Below are 18,019 nucleotides of genomic sequence, written 5' to 3'. Positions count from 1 at the left end.
AGCTTGCTTTGAAGCCTACATCGGATAAGCGACAGAACCACCCTCACAGGCACAGAAACTACAGATCCTGTACACACGGATGAGCTCCGATATTTTTCCTCTTATCCGGGACGCGTCCAACTACCATGGCGCTTATGAAAGAGAACTACACACGGCCGATCAACAAACTACGCCAGGCACCTCCTGTCCACGCGGCAACAACTCCCTGGTGAGTCATTGGAAGATTTCTGGTGTGCCCTGCACGCCCTGGCGAGGAACTCGATTGCCAGGCAGTTTCAGCCGTTGAACATTCCAAACTCCTAATCAGGGACCCTTTTGTTACGGGCATAGGGTCGGCGTACATCTGCCAGCCCCTCTTAGAAGGGGGTACGCTCGACCTCGCGGCGATCAAGAAACTCGCAACCTCGCTAACGGTAGCCTCCCATAATGTACAAGCGTACGCCCCCAACCGCACGGCGACCCTATCCTGGACATCGTGGACCCCAACAGCGACTACCCCCAGCCAAACCCAAGCCTGTGCGCCGCACGGCAGCCAGCCAACCCCGGCGCCAGCGCTGCCCGGCGAGGAGCGTACTCTGCAAGGCCTGCGGGAAGAAAAGACATTTCGCTGCGGTGTGCCAGGCCCGGTCGATCGCCGCTGTAACCAGCCCCATTGTTCCTGCACCCCCTACGTGCGACCCGTGGGCGGTGCCATTTTTGCCCCCGCAACCCACGTGCGGCCCCTGGGCACTGCCATCTTCCCCCCATCAGACCTCAGCAGTGCCCACGGGCTGCACATCTTTAACGCCACCCGCCACGTGCGGCCCGTGGGCGCCGCCATCTTCGCCACCATTTCAGACGGCGCCTCAGGACCCCTGCTCATCGGGCACCTCATCGGGCCACTCATTGCCCGCAACTGCCGCCGACAAGCCCGGGGCCCACCAACACCAGCTGCAGCTCGCCTCCATCACGCTCGACCAGTCCCGGCCAACACAACTTCCCAACCGCGACAACGACGGTGAAAGTCGATGGCCACAAGACACCTCGCCTTCTCAACTCCGGGAGCACGGAGAGCTTCATCCACCCTGATACGGTAAGGCGCTGCTCCCTCGCGGCACACCCCATTACCCAACGAATCTCCCTGGCCTCCGGATCCCACTCCGTGGAGATCCGGGGGTACTGCACCGCCACCTTCACTGGCCAGGGCGTAGAGTTCAGCAACTTCCAGCTCTACGTCCTCCCCAACCTCTGCGCAGCCTTGTTACTTGGCCTGGACTTCCAGTACAACCTCTAAAGTCTAACTCTGAAATTCGGTGTGCCCCTACCACCCCTCACCGTATGCGGCCTCACGACCCTTAAGGTCGACCCACCTTCCCTGTTTGCGAACCTCTCCCCGGATTGTAAACCCGTCGCCACCAGGAGCAGACGGTACAGCGCCCAGGACCGGACCTTCATCAGGCCTGAGGTCCAGCGGCAGCTGTGGGAAGGCATCATTGAGGCCAGCAACAGCCGCTGGACAGCCCAAGTGGTAGTAGTAAAGACTGGGGAGAAATACAGGATGGTAATTAATACAGTCATCAATCGGTACATTCAGCTCGACACAGCGGGGCAAGATCAAAAACGATAAAATCTTGAGGTGGAGGATTGAGCTCCACCTACAATTATGAGATTTTGTATCGCCCCGGTAAGCTCAACGTGCCCCCCGATGCCCTATCCTGAGGTACATGTGCCAGCGCACAAGTGGACCAACTCCTAGCCCTACACGATGGTCTCTGTCACCCAGGGGTTACCCGGTTCTTTCACTTCATAAAGGCCCGCAACCTGCCCTACTCCATTGCGGAGGTCAGAGCGGTCACCAGAGACTACCAGGTCTGCGCGGAGTGCAAACCGCACTTCTACCGGCCAGACCGAGCGCACCTGGTGAAGGCCTCTCATGCCTTTGAACGCCTCAGCATGGACTTCAAAGGGCACCTCCCCTCCTCTGACCGAAACACGTACTTTCTTAACGTGGTCGACGAATACTCCAGATTCCCCTTCGCCATTCCATGCCCCGATATGACGTCTGCCACAGTCATCAAGGCCCTCAATAGCATCCTCACTCTGTTCGGTTTCCCCACTTACGTCCACAGCGACCGGGGATCCTCCTTTATTAGTGATGAGCTGCATCAATTCCTGCTCAGCAAGGGCATTGCCTAGAGCAGGACGACCAGCTACAACCCCCCAGGGAAACGGCAGGTGGAGAGGGAGAACGGGACGGTCTGGAAGGCCGTCCTGTTGGCCCTACATTCTAAAAATCTCCCTGTCTCCCGCTGGCAGGAGGTCCTCCCCGATGCCCTCCACTCCATCCGATCGCTACTCTGCACTGCGACTAATGCAACCCCCCATGAACGTCTCCTTGCCTTCCCCAGGAGGTCCACCTCCGGGGTTTCGCTCCCAACGTGGCTGGCAGCTCCAGGACCCATTCTCTCCCGCAAACACGTGCGGCTCCACAAGGCGGACCCGTTGGTCGAGAGGGTACAGCTACTCCTTGCAAATCCGCAGTATGCCTACGTGGCTTACCCCGACGGCCGCCAGGACACAGTCTCCCTCAGGGACTTGGCACCAGCTGGGTCCCCACCCCTCCACCCCATCTGCCCCGGCGCCACCCATCCTCCCCCCAGCGCACCTCACCACAGCCCCCACTCCAGGATGATCCGTCCTGCCATTGGTTCCATCCGGGGATGAAGATGAGGACTACACGCCCCCGGAGTTACCGGCGACCAAGCCAGCGCCTGCATCGCCACCGGGACTGCGGCGCTCACAATGGAGGATCAAGGCACCCGACCGGCTGTGATCTTTGTGACCTTTTCCAGAGATGTAATACGGTATGGCTCCTGTACTACAGATACGGGGGTAGATCCTTGCCTGCTGGTTCCGCCCAGTAGGCGGAGTATAAATGCGTGTGCTCACCGAGCTGCAGCCATTTCGGCAGCAGCTGTAGGAGGCAACACATCTCTGTGCAATAAAGCCTCGATTACTCTCTATTCTCGTCTCGTCGTAATTGATAGCGCATCAATTGCTTTGAAATGTGTCTGCCTTTCTGAGTAAGCCATCGTAACCATTTTGATGAATTGACTTCGGCTGAAATGTTTGGCCGAATTTCCTTTTGAATTTGTGACGTGTAAGTTGGGCCATTTCCTGATGTTGCATTCCTAACTTCGGAAAGTCAATCCATTCAATCAGTATTTTCGTCTCTGGGATTTTGTTTTGGAGTTGGGTCACCCTCAGGGAGGAGGAGATGCTGGGACCCATGCCAGTGACTCCCGCAGGGAAGGTGCTGAACACTGCAGCACCTCAGACTCCACCCCCCCCTCCTGTCCCTGGCACAACTGGTGGGCAGCGGGCAGAACAGGGCGGCACCACACCACCTGAGACACCCGAGCAACAGCCAGGCCCATCCAATCCCGGTTTCCCCAGAAAACGGCCGCCAACAGGGACCCAGGTCGCAGGGCGGGAATCACAGCAGGCTGCCTCCACTCCTGATGTACCATCTGGGGAACGACCTAGACGTAGTGTTAGGGCTGGTAAGGACACCAGTTAAGTTGGCACGTGTGCAGGGCTGTTTAGTAATAGGGCTAGGGCACATATCTGTATATATTTGTCGACATTAAACATCTGTTACAACCTGTCTCAGTGCTCTGTCAGATGGGTGTGAGGGGTCGGCGGGTCTGGGCATGCCAGAGAGGGGGTGCGGGGGTGGTGGTGGCTGGCCTCCCTCACCGACTGTCCCCACCACCGCCACCCCAGGGATCCAGTGGGACTGTGTGTAATAAATTGCCCAGCTCGCATGCAGGGATCACCAAGTGCATGGTGGTAAGTGCTACCGTGGGCAGGAATCACCACTCAGTGCGGGGTGGGTTGCAGGTGGTGAAATGGCCAGGTGGTGAGGGGTTGGGGGGGGGGGCAGGTGGTGTCCGTGCCCCTGGCCAGTTCCCCCACTAATTGGTGAACCAAGAGGCGATCAGAGCGTCCCGTGTGCATTGGCCATGGTGCACACATCGTGCTGTCTCCTGTGCCTGCATGGGCCTCATTTCGTGTCCAATCTCGTCCTCCCCCACGTCCTCTTCATCGGTGAGGCCTGCCGTTCATCCTCCACCCCAGCATGTCGCCCCTCTGCTGCTTGATGTTGTGGAGGATGCAGCAGGCCACCACGATGCAGGCGACCCTCTCAGCGTCATACTGGAGGGCCCCTCCAGTGTGGTCCATGCTCCTGAACTGCTTCTTCAGGAGGCCGAAGCACCGCTCGATCACGCCCCTGGTCATTGCATCGGCGTCATTCTATCGAATCTCGACGTCGCCTGTGGCCTCCGAATAGGCGTCATCAACCACGGCCTCAGTGGATAAACCCTGTTGCCCAGGAGCCAAATCTGGACCCGGGGCATGTTGGCGATGGCAACGAACCCTGCCGCCCGGGCATCCTGGTGGACTCAGCCCACATTGAAATGGATCTATTGTGCCAAGCGGGCATATAGGGCCTCTTTGACAATGCGGATGCACCTCTGCACTGAGGTCTGTAAGGTCCCGGACAGGTCCCCACTCAGTGCCTGGAAGGACCCTGTGGTGTAAACGTTCAGGGCGACTGCCACCTTGATGGCCACCGGGAACCGGTGTCCTCCCCCCATGCACCCTGATCTGGCAGGTATGTCGCACTGCCCCCCTGCTCAGCCGGAGTCTTCGACGGCATGCCTGGTCCGGCACGTCCTCGAATGACAGGCACTGCCGCTACACGTGAGCCTCATGTGGTGCCTCCTTTGCACCTCCTCCTCAGCCTGTTGGACAGCCGGCTGTTCATCTTGAGCATCTGCCTCCTGTTCCACTGCAGCACGCTATGCTGCTGCAGGTTCGTCCTCCTCGAGCAGCTGCAGCTCGTACAGCCGCAGGACATCCCCCAGAGCTGGTATTGCTGGTGGAATTCCAATCTCCATTGTCTGCAGGGATGAAAGGCCTACATGGTGTGTACTCCCATGCCCAACCAGGTCCAATGGGGTACACAGTGGCCCTGGTTGGCACTGCGGACTCCATATTCTCCCCCCCCCACCCACCCATCCGCTTACTCCTGGCCCCATCGGTGCCCGGCACCATTGGGACTCTGGCCCTGGCACCCGTCCCTACTGCCAGGGATAGCATCGGCCCTTGCCAACGGTACACTCCGTGGCCTCCGCCTGGAGCCCCTGTAGGGGTGCTCCCCTTGAGTGGGCTGCGCAATGCCCTGGCATTGGGGAAAGCAGTGAAGATGGATAGCGGGGAAGGGACATACGGAAATTCTGTCGGAGAGAAGTGCAGTAAGGCCCATTAAGCGGTGGTCTCCTCCAGATCGGAGAGACCAAACGCAGACTGGGTGATCGCTTTGCTGAGCATCTTCAGCCTGTGCGCATTCAGGACCCTGACCTTCCGTTGCTTGCCATTTCAACACAAGACTCTGCTCCTATACCCAAATGTCTGTTCTTTGCCTGCTGCAATGTTCCAGTGAAGCTCAACGCAAACTGGAGGAACAGCATCTCATCTTCCGGTTAGGCACGCTACAGCCTTCCGTTCTCAACATCGAATTCAACAACTTCAGATGATTAGCTCTACCCGACCTCGACCCCTTTGTTTTCATCCCATTTCATTTTAACTGCCTTTTACCATTTATTTCTATTTTGTCTTTCTTTATATAAATCCCCCCCCCCCCGTATCTTATTACCACTTTCCTTACCTTTTCTCCCCTTTGCTTCCCCCTTCACATCTCTCCCACCCATGTCCCCCCATCCCCACATCTACATCTGTCACAGTTTACCCTCTGATTTTAGTTTCTCTGCTGTTTGGCCTTTCGCACCCTTTGTTCTCTCTGGGGACTGCCATTAGCACTCTGTTCCCTTGGTTTCTGTGGCTATGACTCATCTTTCATTCCCCCACTTTACAGTATAAATATCTCCCACTTTCTCTGTCTTTTAGCTTTGACAAAGAGTCATCGGACTCGAAACGTTCGCTCTTTTCCCTCCCTACAGATGCTGCCAGACCTGCTGAGATTTTCCAGCATTTTCTCTGTCAATTTTAATAAGGCACAGTAGGAAGTCTTACAACACCAGGTTAAAGTCCAACAGGTTTGTTTCGAATCACTAGCTTTCAGAGCCCAGCTCCTTCCTCAGGTGAAATTTTAATAAGATCAGATTTGATTTGGCCAGAGTGAACTGGTAGCAAACACTTTTAGGCAAATCTGTGACAGAACAGTGGGACACATTCAAGAAGGAAATAGGGAGAGTACAGGGCCAACATTCCCAATCAAGAAAAAAGGTGGGACCAACAATTCCAATGAAGCCTGGATATCGAGGAATATACAGAATTGGATAAAGAGAAAAGGGGAGGCTTATTGCAGGTATTGAGGGCTCAAAACAGCAGAAGCCCTGGAGGCGTATATAATTTGCATGAGGAAAATTAAGGGAGCAAATAGGGTCATGAAAGGATACTGGCAGGTAAAATAAAGGAAAATCCTAAATTACTTTACAAGTACATTAAGGGTAAAAGGATAATAAGGGTAAAAGTAGGACCCATTAAGGACCACAGTGGGTAATTTCTGTGTGGAGCTGGAGGATGTGGGTAGGGTTCTAAATGAATACTTTGTGTTGGTGCTCACTAGGGAGAGGAATGATGTGAGTTTAGAAATCATGCAATAAAATTAGAGCGATTAGCATAGACAGAGAGGAGGTTCTGAGTGGTCTGGCAGGTTTAAAAGTAGACAAACTTCCAGGGCCAGATGGAATGTATCCCAGGCCACTGAGTGAGGCAAGGGAGGAAATAGCAGGGGCGCTGGAAATAATTTTCAATTCCTCTATTGGCACGGGAGAGTTGCTGGAGGACTGGGCGATAGTCAATGTGGTACCATTATTCAAGAAGGGAGCAAGGGATAAACCAGGAAACTACAGGCCAGTCAATCTAACCTCAGTGGTGGGGAAACTATTGGAAGCAATTCTGTGAGACAGAATTAATCTGCATTTGGAGAGGCAGGGATTAATCAAGAACAGTCAGTATGGTTGTGTTAATCATGATGTGGCGATGCCGGCGTTGGACTGGGGTGAGCATTTTAAGAAGTCTTACAACACCAGGTTAAAGTCCAACAGGTTTGTTTCAAATCACTAGCTTTTGGAGTACTGCTCATTCACCTGAGGAAGGAGCAGTGCTCCGAAAGCTAGTGATTTGAAACAAACCTGTTGGACTTTAACCTGGTTTTGTTAAGGGGAGGGTTGACCAGGTGTGTAGATGAGGGCAATGCATTGATATAGTCTACTTGGACTTCAGCAAGGCTTATGATAAGGTCCCACGTGGGAGACTGACAGCGAAGGTAAGGGCCCATGGGATCCAAGGAAATTTGACAAATTGGATCCAATAGTAGCTGAGTAGCAGGAAAAAAAGGATGATGGTCAAGGGGTGTTTTTCTGACTGGAAGCATGTGTCCAGTGGAGTTCCGCAGGGATCAGTGTTGGGGCCTGATGCAACCATCAATTCACACGAGACGATTAGTAGAAGTGAACAGTGGTTTTAATAAGCTAGATCTGTGCACGCCTGCGACTGCTCTGTACTGAGTGCCGCCTACAGGCTGCAGATCTATATACCTCCCCCGAGGGGCAGAGCCACAGGCGGAGCCCACAAGGGCATCAACATAATGCAATACAATACAGTGGAAAATTGTAGCTGCAATACGTTCACCACATTCACCCCCTGTTAAAAAATTGAAGTCCAGCGGGGGTGAAGTGGGCTCCCACCCCCCCAACCCCCACCCTCCACAACCCTCCCTCACCCCCTACCTACCCCCCCCCCCCCCCATCCCCACATCCTCCTCCGGTCCTCTCAGTGATCCTTAACATGCTTGGCCCTCCTAGCTCTACCACTACGTCTAGGTGTCTCCCCAGGATGCACATCTGTGGTGGAGGCAGCCAGCTGCCTACCTCGTCCCGTGGTCTTTGATGCCTCTGGTGGGCATCCTCTGGGGGCGGAAGGCCCCGGCTCACTTGTCGACAGCACATGCACAGCCATGCCATCCTGTCCCGTGTGCTGACCCCGAGACGCAGCCTCAGCAGAGGAGTGGAACCTGGGGGAGTGCTGGTGGCCACATGTAGGCACCGGGTGCCCTCACCTCCCAGTCAGTGCCATAGATTCTGGGATCCACCTTGGGATGGAGGAGCAGCTGGTTCAAGCCCCGACCGCCGCTGCATCATCTGGCTCTGCCAACCCTGGCGGTTCCCCAATGTTTGCACCATGGTGTCGATGCCCTCACCAATGTTCCTCACTAACTGGGACACATCCCCCAGTGACCAGGCCACACACTGCAGGGCCTCGGCAATGGCCACCTATGACTAGGACACGCTCCGCAGAGCCTCGACCATGCCCATCTGAGAGCGGGACTTGCCCCGCAGAACCTCATCAAGGTCAGCCTGGTACTGGGCAACAACTCCCCAGCGAGGCAGACATTCCGTCGAGACCCTCGGCCATGGTGGTCACTGACTGAGCGACGCCTAATGGTGCTGACATCGTGCACCAGCGTCTCCACTGCAGTCGCCACCCTCGCAGTGTTGGCCTCGGTGCCACACATTGCCGGCACCGTCTCCTGCACCCATTGCCTCTGGGACTCCTCCAATCGGCTATGGATTTGCTGGAGTGATCTCTCCCTCTGAATGTCACGGCTGCTCCTTATTGTCTCCATCAGCTCCGGGTAACCCGGTTCCAGAGGCTCAGCATCAGGCTGGGACCCAGCTGGGTCCTGGGATCCAGCAGCCCTCCAACTGCTGTCTTACCTGGGGATTCCTGCCTCCACCAGATGTGCAACATCAGCAGTGTGGTGCTCACCAGATTGAAAGGGGAGGGTTAAAGGGGGAGGGGGTGGAGGGAGGGTTGGGGGTCGTCTAGAGGGTTGGGGGGTGGATGCTCCCTTGGGGAGGGGGGAGGTTGGTGTCTACTCAGTCGTGCTGCCTGATGTAGGTCATTGACCTTCTTCCTGCACTGAAGGCCAATCATCCTGTTCACACTGCCCGAGCTGACTGCTGCCGCCACCTCATCCCAGGCGGCGCTGGCTGCCCTATGGCTAATCTCCCCCTGGACCCTCGGGGGAACAAGGCATCCATCCAGGCTTTCATAACATCCAGGAGCTTCCCCAGGTCAGCGTCCCCATATCTTGGGGCAGGTCTCCTCGGCGCCATTATTGCTGGGATTGGCTGAGCAAGTGCAGCATAAGGGCTGCTCAACCTTGTGTGCAGGAGGTTGGAGAGCGCGGTCACAGCGAAACAGCTGGTGAGCCATCCGTTGGGGCGAGAAGCTCGTGAGGACTCGTTAAGTGGAACAATTAACGTTGAATTCCGTTGCAGGCCTCGCTGGGCCGTGCGCTGGGAAGCTCCTGGCAATTCCCACTCGCTAGCACACTTCGAAATTTCTCTGGAAAATCTCGCCCTAAGTTTTGGGCCCTTTCCCTCAGAAACAATATTATTGCTGTGGAGGGAGCGCAACCAAGGTTCACTAGATTTTTTGAGGGGATGACAGGACTGTATTATGAAGAGAAATTTGGCAAACCAGTTCAGTATTCTCGAGAGTTTTGAAGAATGAGAAGTTATCTCATTGAAATCTATAAAATATTTCAAAGAAACGATGGGTTAGATTCAGGCAAGATGCTTCCATTGGTCGGGGTGTCTAGAACCAAGGGGTATTATTTCAAAATAATGGGGATGCCACTTAGGACCGAGATGAGGAGAAATGTCTTGAAGTAGAACTATCTACCCCAGAGGGCTGTGGTAGCTCAGTTATTGAGTATGTTTAAGGTAGAGATCGATAGATGTTTGATTAACAATATGTAATATGGATTTTCACAGTAACTTCATTGCAGTGTTAAGCCTACTGGCGATACTAAGAAAGATTATTATTCTAAAGGGTTATGAGGTTAGTGTGTGCAAAAAGCGCTGAAGTGCCCAATCGACCATGATCATACGGAATGTCGGAGCAGGCTCGATGGGCTGAATGGCCTACTTGTGTTCCTTCCTATGTTCCTTCCTATGTTCCTATGCACGCTAATCCCCCTGAAATATGAACTCAATTTCTCCGTCTACAGACCTGCTGAGCATTTCCAGCATTTTTTGTTCTTATTTAAAGTTCAGGCACCTCCAATAATTTGCCTCTGCGGGAGAGGATGTGTTACTACTATTAGTGTGGCATCTCTCGGCATAAAGATAGGGAAAGTCAGACAGCTGCTTCCAATCAATGCTTTCTTCAGACTTAGTGGTCCGAAGGATGTTTTGAGTAATTTGAACAGTGGAAGTGCTTCATTCAACCTTGATTTACACCTTGTTTTGATCACTGTGGGTTAACTGTCATGGAAACTGTGTTAAATTCTTCTGAAGCGCACAGTGACAGGTTGCAGAACACTTGGATCATTCGGATTGAATCAAACACTAACCTCAAAGGGGAACAGCAGTGTACTGACTATTAATCCACAGAATATGTCGAAATCCCACCATGCCACTTTGAGAGCAGCTGTGTGATGCACTATAATTACGACGAGACGAAAGTAGAGAGTAATCGAGGCTTTATTAAGTAGAGGTGTGTGGCCTCCTGCAGCTGCTACCAGAAATGGGAGCAGCTCGGTGTGCGCACACATTTATACTCCGCCTACTGGGCGGAGCCAGCAGGCAGGGATCTACCCCCATATCTGTAGTACAGGAGCCTTATCGTATTACCTCTAATACAACTATTATACAAACAGTGGTGACTACCACATTCACCCCCTGTTAAAAAAGAGTCCATCGGGGGTGGTGGAAAAAGAATTTTCAGGTTCGTGAGAATTTAAAGTTTACAGTCTGGTGACAATTTACAAATTCAGCCAGTCGGGTGCCTTGATCCTCCGCTGTGAGCGCCTCGATCCCTGTGGTGATGCAGGCGCCGACTTGGTCACCTGTGACTCGGGGAGCGTGTTGTCCTCATCTTCAACCCCGGGTGGAACCAGTGGGAGGACAAATCGCCCTGGGGCGAGGGCTGTAGCGGGCACTGGGGGAGGGTGAGTGGCGCCGGGGCAATCAGAGGGGGGAGGTCAGTTGGTGGTGGGCCGTGGGTGGGGATCCAGCTGGTGCCAGGTCCCTGAGGGAGACTGTGTCCTGGCGCCCGTCGGGGGCGCCACGTAGGCATACTGTGGGTTCGCATGAAGTTGTTGTATCCTTTCGACCAACGGGTCCGCCTTGTGGATCCGCACGTGTTTGCGGAGGAGAACGGATCCTGGAGCTGCCAGCCACGTTGGGAGCGAAACCCCGGAGGTGGACTTCCTAGGGAAGGCAAGGAGACGTTCATGGGGGGTTTCATTAGTCGCAGTGCAGAGTAGCGATCAGATGGAGTGGAGCGCGTCGGGGCGGACCTCCTGCCAGCGGGAGACCGGGAGATCTTTAGACCGCAGGGCCAACAGGACGGCCTTCCAGACCGTCCCATTCTCCCTCTCCACCTGCCCGTTTACCCGGGCGATGTAGCTGGTCGTCCTGCTCGAGGCAATGCCCTTGCTGAGCAGGAACTGACGCAGCTCATCACTCATAAAGGAGGATCCCCGGTTGCTGTGGATGTTAGCGGGGAAACCGAACAGGGCGAAGATGCTGTTGAATGCTTCAATGACCGTAGCAGACGTCATATCGGGGCTTGGGATGGCAAAGGGGAATCGGGAGTATTCATCGACCACGTTCAGGAAATACGTGTTTCGGTCGATGGAGGGGAGGGGCCCTTTGAAGTCCAATAAGGAGAAGTGCATGTTCCGCACCAACCGCTTAGCCATCCTTGGCTATGTTGTGGAAAATGGAGTTCTAGGGCCCGACCCTGACCGCATGCGCCCTCTCATGGAACTCCCCCTCCCCCTTTGAAGTCCATGCTGAGGTGTTCAAAGGGGCGGGAGGCCTTCACCAGCTGCGTTCGGTCTGGCCGGTAGAAGTGCGGTTTGAGCTCCGCGCAGACCTGGCAGACTCTGGTGACAGCCCTGACCTCCGCAATGGAGTAGGGCAGGTTGCGGGCCTTTATGAAGTGAACGAACCGGGTGACCCCAGGGTGACAGAGACTCTCGTGTAAAGCCCAGAGTCGGTCCACTTGTGCGCTGGCACATGTACCTCGGGATAGGGCATCGGGGGGCTCGTTGAGCTTGCCGGGGCGATACAAAATCTCGTAATTGTAGGTGGAGAGCTCGATTCTCCACCTTAAGATTTTATCATTTTTGATCTTGCCCCGCTGTGTATTATTAAACATGAAGGCAACCGACCGTTGGTCAGTGAGGAGAGTGAATCTCCTGCCGGCCAGGTAATGCCTCCAATGCCGCACAGCTTCCACGATCGCTTGGGCCTCCTTTTCGACGGAGGAGTGCCGAATTTCAGAGGCATGGAGGGTGCGGGAAAAGAATGCCACGGGCATGCCTGCCTGGTTGAGGGTGGTGGCCAGAGTGACTTCCGATGCATCGCTCCCGACCTGAAAAGGGAGGGTCTCGTCGACCGCATGCATTGTGGCCTTGGCGATGTCTGCCTTGATGCGGTTAAAGGCCTGGCAGGCCTCAGCCATCAGGGGAAAATCTGTGGAGTGGATGAGTGGGCGGGCCTTGTCCGCATAGTTAGGGACCCTCTGGGCATAATAAGAGAAAAACCCCAGGCATTGTTTCAGGGCCTTGGGGCAGTGGGGAAGGGGGAGTTCCATGAGGGGGCGCATACGGTCAGGGTCGGGCCCTAGAACTCCATTTTCCACAAAATAACCAAGGATGGCTGAGCGGTTGGTGTGGAACACGCACTTCTCCTTATTGTACGTGAGGTTAAGGAGTTTAGCAGTGTGGAGAAATTTGAAGAGGTTAGCGTCCTGGTCCTGCTGGTCGTGGCGCAGATGGTGACGTTATCTAGGTACGGGAAGGTGGCCCGCAGTCCGTACCGGTCAACCATTCGGTCCATCTCACGTTGGAAGATCGAGATCCCCATTAGTGAGGCCGAAAGGGACCCTAAGGAAGTGGTAAAGGCAGCCGTCTGCTTCGAACGCCGTGTATTGGCGGTCCGCCTTGCGGATGGGAAGCTGGTGGTAGGCAGATTTCAGGTCCACTGTTGAGAAGACCTGGTACTGTGCAATCTGATTGACCATATCAGATATGCGTGGGAGGGGGTACGCGTCGAGCTGCGTGTACCGATTGATGGTCTGACTGTAGTCAATGACCATCCTGTGCTTCTCACCAGTCTTCACTACCACCACTTGGGCTCGCCAGGGGCTGTTGCTGGCCTCGATGATGCCTTCCCGCAGCAGCCGCTGGACCTCAGGCCTGATGAAGGTCCTGTCCTGGGCGCTGTACTGTCTGCTCCTGGAGGCAACGGGTTTGCAATCCGGAGTGAGGTTTGCAAACAGGGAAGGTGGGTCGACTTCAAGGGTCGTGGGGCCGCAAACGGTGAGAGGTGGTCGGGGTCCGCCGAATTTTAGAGTTAGACTTTGGAGGTTGCACTGGATGTCCAGGCCGAGTAACAGGGCAGCGCAGAGGTTGGGGAGGACATAGAGGCGGAGGTTGCTGAACTCTATGCCCTGGACGGTGAGGTGGCAATGCAGTGCCCCTGGATTTCCACGGAATGGGATCCGGAGGCCAGGGAGATTCTCTGGCCAACGGGGTGTACCGCGAGGGAGCAGCGCCTTACCGTCGTGGGGTGGATGAAGCTTTCCGTGCTCCCAGAGTCAAGAAGGCAGGATGTCTTGTGGCCATCGACTTTCACAGTCGTCGTCGCGGTTGCGAGGTTGTGCAGCCGGGACTGGTCGATCGTGATGGAGGCGAGCTGCGGCTGGTGTTGGTAGGCCCCGGGCTCGGCGGCGGCGGTGGCAGGCAATGTGCGGCCAGATGAAGTGCCCGACGAGCAGGGGTCTTGAGGCGCCGTCCAAAATGGCGCTAAAGATGGCGGCGCCCACAGGGCACATATGGCGGGCGGCGTTAAAGATGGCGGCGTCCATGGGCTGCATGTGGTCTGCTGGGAGGAAGATAGCAGCGCCCACGGGCCGCACACGGTCTGCGGGGACGAAAACGGCGGCGCCCACGGGTCGCACGCGGGTGCAGGCGCACTGGGCCTAGATACAGCAGCGATCGACCGGGCCTGGCACACAGCAGCGAAATGTCTTTATTTCCCGCAGGTCTTGCAGATTGCACTCCGCGCCGGGCAGCGCTGCCGGGGGTGCTTTGCCTGCCCGCAGGAATAGCATTTGGGCCCCCCGGAGTTGTCTGGCTGCATCGCAGCACAGGCTTGGGGTTGGCTGGGGGCGGCCACTGGTGGGGCCCCCGATGTCCATGAGGGCACCGTGTGGTCGGGGGCGTATGACTGTACGTTACGGAAGGCTACCGTTAGCGAGTTCGCGAGTTGCCTGGTCGCCGCGAGGTCGAGCGTACCCCGTACTAATAGGCGCTGGCGGATGACCCCATGCCCGTAACAAAAGCATCCCTGATTAAGAATTCTGTATGTTCAGTGGCCGAAACTGCCTGGCAGTCGCAGTTCCTCGCCAGGATGTGCAGGTCACGCCAGAAATCGTCTAATGACTCACCGGGGAGTTGCTGCCGTGTGGACAGGAGGTGCCTGGCATAGAACTTGTTGATCGGCCGGATATAGTGTCATTTCAGAAACTCAATAGCTTCCCGGATAAGGGGAAAAATCTCGGAGCTCACCCGTGAGTACAAGATCTGGAGTTTCTGTGCGTCCGAGGGTTGTTCAGTCACTGATCCGAGGTAGCTTTCGAAACAAGCGAGTCAGTAGTCAAAGGCCGACGTGGTGTTGGCTGCTTGAGGGTACGGCTGTAGGCGATCTGGCTTGATGCGTAGTTCCATCGCTGTAATATCTCTGCTTAATAAATTGATGCACTATCAATTACGACGAGATGAGAGTAGAGAGTAATCAAGGCTTTATTAAGCAGAGATGTGTGGCCTCCTGCAGCTGCTACCAGAAATGGGAGCAGCTCGGTGTGCACACATATTTATACTCCGCCTACTGGGCAGAACCGCAGGCAGGGATCTACCCCTGTACCTGTAGCACAGGAGCCTTACAGTATTACCTCTAATACAACTATTATACAAACAGTGGTGACTACCACACTGTGGAGAGAAAAGCAGAGTGAACAGATGGTACGGCCTGAACTTGTTGAACTTAACTGTTGAGTCTGAAAGATGTAAAGTCCGAATCAAAATATGAGGTACTGTTACTCGAGGTACTGTAACTCAAGCTTAAGCCAGGCTAGATCACACCAGTGCAGGAGAGAGATGCCTGTTATTTTAATTCTTTGTTCTACGCTCTGAAGTAGGTGACTCCAATCCCACCCCAAAGCAGTTGACACCTTCTGCCCATGAAGGTGGCCCAGCGAGTCAACTGCTGAAAAGAATATCACACGCACTTGTAATTGATAATATGGAGAGATGTGTCATTTGAAACATGGAAGTCTGGCAATATCTGGTCTGAGAGAAACATGAGTTAATACAGGGCAAGATCCCACAAAGGGTTAACAGCAGCTGCAAAGAGCAGGATTGTAAAATGCAGATCGCCTTAGTCAAGCAGGCTTAGCAAACACACAGGATTTTTGTATGAAGCTAAAAACAATGGTTCACACCTTCATTGAAATTAACTATCTTAGTAAGCATCTGGAAAAGCATGGATGAGGGTTTCAGTTGAGTTAGAGATAAATGTAAACCTTTCAAGTTATAACCAAGTGGATTTTTAGCATTATGCTAAAAGCAATGATTCACACCTTCATTGAAGTAAAGGCAGCAGATAGAAAAGAATGACTAGGGAGGCTAATATATAGGCGTGAAATTCTGCTTACACCAAGTAAATTAAAGAAAACTGGAGACTATCAGTCTACGAGAAACATAATTTAAAGCCAAAATCAAAGTCAAAATTATGAGCTGGGGACACAATTGGAAAATAAAATTATAGAAATGACAAGAACCAAAATTCACACCCCTCTTGAAATCAAAGCATTTTTGAATATCACAAAGGAACTTTGAACATCACAAAGGAAACAATGTATTCAGAGACCTGAGAGGTGAGGTTATGTCAGAATGAATACTTAGTTAAATTAGAATGTTTAGATCAAAGATACATTTTACAATCCAAGTGAAATAAAAGTTACTTTACAATAAAGTCATAAAAACTTGATAACTGTTAGAAAAATATATAAACCCTGAGAAAGGAGCAGAGGAACTACCAGAACTCAGAGAGAAGCAGAGAAGGAACAAGAGAAGCAAGCAGAGTCAGCTTACAGTCAGCTCAGTCATGGGAAAGGGACAGAGCCAAGTAGCTGAGCTAAAATAGCTAATACATCTAAGGAAGACCAGAATTTAAAGAGGAAGCAGAGTCAGCTCAGAGATAGCCAGCAGAGTCAGCTCTCACAGCTTGGTGACATAGCAACCGAGCAGAACAGTGAATACATCTAAAGAAGACCAGACTTTAAATAAGATTGATTGTCAAGGTGGGCCTGAAGGTCCCTTCAACCAACCAGGAGGATCCAGAAACAAGATCTTTTTATCTTTCTGGAGAGACAGTGCATCTTTTAAAAGAAAAAATATAGAATAATAAAATAACTTAAAAGTATTAACCTGAAACAGTGATTATTCCAAAGTCTACTTTACTTACTTAGCAATGCGGGACCCAGGATCGATGCTACTAAGTGGTAAGTAGATGAAATCTTCTGTGAAGGTATGGGTTATACCGGGGATAACTTGAAAATATTGTTTGAACTGAATAGCACACACCGAAGCCTGCATAGGAGTTGGGGAGTGAAAATCCCTGTTCACCATTTAGAATGTCGGCCCTTTTTGGTATAGGGGGACTTCTAAGAATAGTGGTGAGTTTTCAACAACACACTGCAGCAACTCACAAAGGAGGCCATGCAAGGCAATTTGGATAGGTGTGAAATGACACTTTGGTCTGTGATCCTCTATAAAGCACTTGAATCCTCTTTATCTGGAGAGACAAAGCTGTGAGTCAAACAATGTTTTCTCTGGGGTTAAGCTGTCCCAACACTGTAATGGATTCCTGGACTCTCAACTAAGAATGTCTAATGAGCTTGGCTAAGAGCTGAGAAATCCATCAAACATTCAACTATCATTGTAGGGTCCATTGCGTCTATACAGTGTTAAGTGGATGAATAGGCATGAAAGTGCTATAGCTTGGCATGGCAGCATGAGGGGCCATAAGGGTGGGTGGGGGCATACATTGACATGTGGGGGACAAGGGGAACCTTTTGAAAGGAAAGTTCAAAAGATCCCCTCATGGACACAACTGTTCAGTACACCACTAAAATGCTGAACCACAACTCTTTGAAAGGCTGGCCGGGCTTCATGGAAATTGGAGAGGACTAGGACATGCCTATCCCCGCAATGGACCAGCCAGGTCAGGAGTGCAGGGTGTGGGCTCAGGACCTGAATGAGCTGAGAATCAAAAAGCCCCAGGAATGGAGTCAGGAATCCAAGAATCTGCTCCCAGCCACCATTTTAACCCCTCCATAGAGTCTCCCCGACCACAATCAGTACAAATCAGGAAGCAGCAATGATTAAAAGGATCCTCACTTGTTGGCACGAAAAGCTGGGCAGAGCTTTTGGAGACTTCCTTCATCAGTACATGTCGGCTTTGCGCCTTAGAAAACCTGAGAAGTCATGGAAGTCAGAGCACTCCTTCAGTACTGCTTAGAGATTTTCGTTCACGTCTGTGGGATGGGACTTGAACTCACAGCCTTCTGACCACCATCGAGTCATGACTAACCCACGATTTATACACCTGAGAGAGAGGAGACTGAAGTCTGGGAGTCAGAGGTCAAAGATATTATGATGTCGACTGAGTGTCTTTTCATGATGCTGTGACTGTCCTGGAATTTTAACCTTGAGAGACCATTCTCATGATCTCATCATTGGGATTGTAAACAATTCATTCTTATTATCCAGTGTGTCCAATAATCCTGATTTAGCTTGTCTCCCATTTCTGTCACTAACTCATTTAGGGCAGCTTTTTAAAAAATATATATATTTATTAAAGTT

The 18,019-nt window shown here is 53.0% G+C and overlaps 1 protein-coding gene across 1 annotated transcript in view; it reads right to left on the bottom strand.

Moving 5' to 3' along the window:
* The window catches only part of LOC140429731 (transmembrane protease serine 11C-like), a 125,280-nt gene extending 107,575 nt beyond the window's left edge, over nucleotides 1–17,705 (bottom strand). The window contains exon 1 of the mRNA XM_072517074.1: nucleotides 17,555–17,705. The gene's annotated coding sequence lies outside the window, so the exon portion shown is untranslated. The remainder of the gene's footprint in view (nucleotides 1–17,554) is intronic.
* Nucleotides 17,706–18,019: the final 314 nt, after the last annotated feature.

This window comes from Scyliorhinus torazame, chromosome 9, assembly GCF_047496885.1.
Source record: "Scyliorhinus torazame isolate Kashiwa2021f chromosome 9, sScyTor2.1, whole genome shotgun sequence".
NCBI lineage: Eukaryota > Metazoa > Chordata > Chondrichthyes > Carcharhiniformes > Scyliorhinidae > Scyliorhinus > Scyliorhinus torazame.
The sequence above is the reverse complement of the archived record's forward strand: the minus strand, read 5'-3'. Positions and strand labels throughout refer to the sequence as shown.